Source organism: Nicotiana tabacum, chromosome 7 (assembly GCF_000715075.1).
Source record: "Nicotiana tabacum cultivar K326 chromosome 7, ASM71507v2, whole genome shotgun sequence".
NCBI lineage: Eukaryota > Viridiplantae > Streptophyta > Magnoliopsida > Solanales > Solanaceae > Nicotiana > Nicotiana tabacum.
The window spans coordinates 57,289,684-57,296,478 of record NC_134086.1 but is presented as its reverse complement, the minus strand read 5'-3'; positions in this window follow the sequence as shown (position 1 = coordinate 57,296,478).

Genomic DNA, 6,795 nt, shown 5'->3' with positions numbered 1-6,795 from the left:
ACAAGAACTGAATGGGTGAGAATTCAATATGACATGCTGCCTAAATATTGCAGACATTGTAAACTACAAGGGCATGATCAATTTGAATGATGGAGGATACACCCTGAACTATATGTGGAGAAAGATAATTACAACCAAGCAGATACAGCTAAGAAACAGGACATAGGGAACTCACACCCTATAAAGATGTTATCTAGTGGAAAGGTCGTGGGTAATGTTAATGTTACAGCAAAAGAGGAATGGAAGGAAGTGAAGGACAACAGAGTTAGAAATGTAGTAAATCAAAATACTAGTCTCACTAATAATGAAATGAAGATGACCCCAGCCAAGCAGTTTGAAAACAATAAGAACAAAGAGGGTACAAGCACTGTAGAGAGACAAGTAGAAGTACAAAGCAACAGTGTTAGGGAGTTGGTGGCATTAGACAAGGACGATAATGAAGATAATGATCATGTTCAAATAGCTAACAAGTTTGCAATATTACAAGGAATGGATGAAGAGGAAGAACCTGTTAATCAATTGGCAATGGTGGCAGCTAATGTAGCAACAAACAGTTCAGCACTTCATAACCAAGCAGCTACAAGGCAAAAATCAAAAAATATGATCAATAATTTGGGAAAGTTAAATCCAGCAGCACAAGCTTTTCAACTATACTCATCGAGGACTATTTCGACTAATGCTCTAGTCAATGAAATGGAGGCATCAAAATCAAAAAAATATACCGCACAATGGGTAGAAAGAAGCTTCAAGGATAAAACAGGAGAAGGAATAGTGAAGATCAATAAACCATGCCAGGAAATCCCATCAAAAGATACATTAGTGAACATGGTACTTAATAAAAATCCAAATTCTCAAGCAGAAGGGTCAAAATCATCTACATTTAAAGAAAAAGTGCAAGAATGTGGAGGCAGACTATGGGAGGCACAAAGGGAATACGATTCAGAGGAGAACGAAGTACCATTAGGAGCACAAGCTGATGAGGAACCCAATGAGAATGACAAAGAAGAAGATGAGCAAAGTGTAAATGGAGAGATTCATCCCAATGACGACAATACAACTGGAAGAGGCCCAGAGGTAAATGATCCTGGAGGAACAGAAGATGATCAACTTCAGAAATCACAAGAAGAACCACAAGGACACAACAAAAGAGAGAAGGAGAAACAACCAAAACAAAAAGAAGAAATAGTAAATATTACTATTACATTGGAGAAAAATCAGTTGCAGCTATTAAAAAGAGGAGAAGAGAAAGCCTTGGTCCCTAAAAAGAATGCATTTGGAGCTACATCAGGAGGGAAGGAAGACAATAAAGAAGGAGAAGAACCTGGTAAAACAGGATACGACATGGATCAAGAATCAACTACCCAACACCTTATGAATGCTGCAAGGAAAGGTGACTTATCACCTACACAAGTGGAAAAGGCAAAATCAGCAGCAAAAGGTAAGAAGAAGCAACAAAAAGATAATTTTGCAGCACCAAAATCTGGGATGCACACAAGGAGAACACTAACTAAATCCAACAATCAGTGATGAATGCTCTCATTTGGAATATAAGGTCAGTCAACACACAACATGCCTTTGAAAGGTTGACAAAAATGCATAGGCAAAATCACTATAACTTTGTAGGATTAATGGAGCCAAAGCAACAAGCAAAAAAATGGAAAGGTACAGAAACAAGATAGGACTTGCTCAGGCAATTTCAAATGTTTCCAACAAGATCTGGGCTTTTATAGATGCGGTATTTGAGGTAACTGTTATGTACAATATGGTGCAACAATTATCACTAAGATTGTTTCATACTGAATCGCATGTGGAGTTTGTCCTAACATTGATATACGCAAAATGTGATGCAATTGAGAGGATAGAATTGTGGGATTCATTATATGAAATGGCAAGGAATATGGATCAAGCATGGCTTGTAGGAGGTGATTTCAATGTAATATGGGACGAAGAAGAGAAGTTTGGTGGGTTACCTGTGTCATTGAATGAAATTGATGATTTTCGACACTGCATCAACACTTGCAATCTATTCGACCTTGGATTTAAAGGCAGCATATTTACATGGTGGAATGGGAGAGCAGAGGAAGACTGTATATTCAAAAGACTAGACAGATGTTTGGCCAATGTTGAGTTCCAACAAATATTTCCAGGAATAGAGGTGCAACATTTGTCAAAGACTGGCTCTGATCAAAGTCCAATGTATCTGAAGTGTGATATTGAGACTCCACCTATAAAAAACATTTTAAGTTCTTGAATTTTTGGGTGGAACATGCGACTTTTAAAGATGTGGTGAAAGAGAATTGGTATGCTGATTTCAGTGCAAATCCTTTTATTCTTTTTAATCACAAGTTAAAAAAAGTAAAGAAGGCCCTTTCATTGTGGAGTAAGGCTACATTTGGAGATATTTTCCAAAAGATAGCAAGTATGGAAGAGGTAGTGATGGTTCATGAAGCAGAATTTGAAGCAAACCCTACAGGGATGAACAGGGAAACATTAAAAAAGGTTCAGGCAGAATTGATCAAATGTCTGGCACTAGAGGAGAAATATTGGCAACAAAAGGCAGGCATGACTTGGTTCAAGGAAGGGGATAGGAATACTAAGTTCTTCCACGCACAACTGAGAGGTAGGAGGAAGAGACTTCAACTTAACAGAATTCAAAACAGTGGAGGAACCTGGATTGAAGAAGAACAAGAGATTGCAGAAGAGGCTATCAAATTCTACAAGGAACAATTCACAGAAGCAGCTAATAATGCATCATTTGATATCGTAGATCATGTTCCTAATCTGATTAACGATGAGCAGAATGCATAATTGATTAAGCAACCAACAAAAGAAGAGGTTAAAGTGGCAGTACTTGGTCTTAATGGTGATAGTGCTGGGGGCCAGATGGTATGACAGGAAAATTTTATCATTCTTGTTGGGACTTTATAGGGGATGACATGTACGACATGGTGAGGGATCTTTTCAATGGTCATGAGCTACCAAAGTGTGTAACACACACAAACCTAGTTCTTCTACCAAAGAAAAAAGAAGTTACCACATTTTCTGATCTAAGACCTATAAGCCTCAGTAATTTTTCTAATAAGGTTATTTCAAGGGTGGTACATAAAAGGCTAGTGAAATTTCTCCCAAGTCTGATATCGGAGGAACATGCAGGTTTTGTTAAGGGAAGGAATATAGTATAAAACATCCTTCTAACTCATGAGATAGTGACCGATATCAGACTTAGAACTAGGGCTGGACCTAATGTCATCCTGAAACTAGATATGACCAAAGATTATGATAGATTATCTTGGCTATTCCTAACCAAGGTTCTGAGAAAGATGGGATTCACAGAAAGGTTGATAGGGTTTGTCTTTGGATTTGTTTCAAATAATTTGTATTCTATTCTTATTAATGGTCAAGCTCATGGGTTCTTTAAGTCCTCAAGGGGAATAAAACAAGGTGATCCTGTTTCTCCAACTTTGTTTATACTGGCAGCAGAAGCATTATCTAGGGGTCTCAATGCATTACATACTAACCTGTATTTTTGTGGATTTGGGATGCCAAAGTGGAGTCCAAAGATCAATCATTTGGCGTATGCAGATGACATGATTATTTTCTCATCCTCAGATGAAACATCTCTGATGCTGATTATGCAAGTGCTGAAGGCATATGAAAATGCATCTGGGAAGCTTGTTAACAAGTCCAAATCAGTTGTGTACCTGCATCATTTAACAGACATGGACGTGGTCAGCAAGGTGGAAAGGATCACAGGCATTCATAGGAATGATTTCCCTATCATATATTTAGGTTGTCCAATATTTTATGCAAGGAGAAAGTTGGAATTTATAAGCCCCTAATTACTAAAGTAATGGACAAACTGCAATCATGGCAGGGCAAGTTATTATCAGTAGGGGGCAGGGCAGTTCTCATATCCCATGTATTGCAAAGCATGCCTATGCATTTACTATCAGCTGTAAACCCTCCAAAGTATGTGATAAATAGGTTGCACAAATTGTTTGCTCAGTTTTTCTGGAGCAGTGCTATAGGAGGAACTAGTAGGCATTGGGCTTCATGGAATACCTTATGCATGCCAGTTGAGGAAGGAGGAATAGGTTTCAGGTCACTGCATGATGTAACAAAGGCATTATTCAGCAAGTTGTGGTGGAATTTCAGAACAAAACTGAGCATATGGAGCTCTTTCGTATGTCAGAAATACTGTAAAAAATTAAATCCTGTAATTGTTCCGTAGAAAAGGGGGTCTCACATCTGGAGAAAAATGTTGGAATGCAGGGATCTGATTGAACATCAAATCCTTTGGCAAGCAAAAATGGGATCCTCACTATTTTGGTATGAAAACTGGACAGGTCTTGGGGCACTATATTTTTTAGTACCTCAGGACTTTGGCATTGATGAAAATGTACAAAATGTACATGATGTTACCTTAGATGGTGAGTGGGATGTGGACAGGCTTTTTGAAGTGCTTCCAGAAGAGTTAGCAGTACACATTCTGGAGAAAATCAAACCACCTTCAACAATGAGGGTTCTTGATAGGCCTTTTTGGATGCTGGAAACAACAGGATATTTCAGAGTTAAGTCAGCATGGGAGTATACGAGAAGAAGAGACGAACCAAGAAAAGCTTATAGAATGATTTGGGTAAAGGGACTGCCTTTTAAAATAGCATTTTTCATGTGGAAAGTGTGGAAAGCAAAGTTACCTTTAGATGATTTCTTGAAAAGGGTAGGTTACTGCATGCCATCTAAATGTTGGTGTTGTGTACAGCCTGACGAGGAATCTCTTTAACACTTGTTTTTTAGTTCAGAAACTGCAAAGACAATTTGGAAGTATTTTCTATCGAGGGCAGGAATAGATGTGGAAGGACTTACAATGCACCAAGCAATCATAAAATGTTGGACTGCAAATGTTTGCTTAAGATTAAAACCAGTAATGCAAGCACTCCCCTCATGCGTAGTCTGGGAACTTTGGAAAAGAAGAAATAGTATGAAGTATGGGGAGGGGGTGTCAACTAGCAGGGTGATTTATCAAGTTTCATCAAATCTACAGGCATTGGTGAAAGTGAGAAATCCTGGGATGGACATGGTACCTCACAAATGGCAAGACCTATTAGCTAGGATGGAAAATTTCACTCCTAAACTTAAGGTTACAAAAGTCATGTGGGAATTTCCAAGTGAAGGATGGCTAAAAGTTAATACGGATGGTGCATCGAGGGGAAATCCAGGCAGGAGCTCAATAGGTTTTTGTATAAGAAATGATAAGGGTGACATAGTCAAGTCAGTAGGGAAAGAGATAGAGGAGACAACAAACACAGAAGCTGAAGCGAAGGCCATGGTAGAAGCACTAAGGTTCTGCAGATTTCAACAATACTCTCATGTATGACTTCAAACTGACTCAATGGTATTAAAAAAGATAATGGATGGGATATGGAAACCACCATGGATCATATCTGAGCAGGTAGAGGAAATGATGCAACTAATGAATGGGGGCAATTACATAGTTACTCATATTCATAGGGAGGGTAACAAGTTGGCTGATCATTTGGCTAATTATGCCTTAGATCATGGTGAAATAGAATGTCAACACTTTTGGCATCTAGATAAAAAGGGAAGGAGGTTGGTTAATGAGGATAAGATGCAATGCCCAAGTCTAAGGGTGAAGGTGGACAGGAGATAAGAAGCAAAGAGAAAAGGAATAGCAGGAGGATTGTCAACTTCAACGACAAATATTTTCAAATCCTAAGATAGGAGGGTATCTTTAGCAAGCAGATACATCGTCGCTATTTTAAACAACAAAATCACTTCAGTAAAAGATGGGCAAGAGATATTATGCTCAGTAACAGATAATTTTATTGAAAGCTGCAAAAGCACGCTAGGGAATTGGCATAGAGGGATGCAAGAAATTTTTTAATGTAAGCACATGATTTTTTCTGAAAAACGTGAAGCATGTCTACTGGTCTGGGAAGGGAACAATAAACCAAAAGGGTCGAGGGTTGCAAACAACACATATAGAGCAGGTGGGACGTGAATTTGGGATTAAACTACAAAAATGGGAGGAAAATATGATCTCACATAGAAGGGCACGCTACAAGGTACAACATACTGGACATGGAAGTTTTGATACTTGAGCATACAATTCGAGAAATGGTACATCGAAACTGGAGATGCACGCATGGCATGCGCATGGGTTGGAAAGATGTCCAGCAAGAAAGCACAAGCATGGGGTTTTGGACATTGTTTAATGAACGATGCATCATGGGTGGACAATGAATTGTGCTGAAGATGCAAACATGGTTTGCACAAGTAGCGAGAAAGACATTAAGCATGTGCATGGGTTGGAGAGCTGTCCAGCAAGTAAGCACGCGCAAGGGGTTTTGTTTAAGCACGCTGCATCATGGGCGGACAATTGTTCCTCTCGATGCTGAAGATGCACCCATGGTAGGCGCAAGAAGCGAGAAGCAGGAAAGCATGCGCATTGGGTCTTGACAACAAAGAGCTAGGATATGTTCTATTGGGAATGCTTATGGCAGCATTCAAAACAGAAGCAGCTGGGGCGTACCTTTTGGTACGATAATTTAAATTACAAAAGCTGGAGTTGAAAGTTGGAAATAAGGCGCATACTGGACAAGGATTTGTAAATTGTTATTTTGGTCGTGCATATCACAGTGAAGAAATGTGGCCATCCCGAATGCAGCGTTAATGGGATATCGCAGATCAGAGGATGCCGGTTTGACAAACATCCGGTGGATCAGGAGGGTTGGCACATCATCAAGAAAGTTGGGCAAATTCAAGAATACAAAT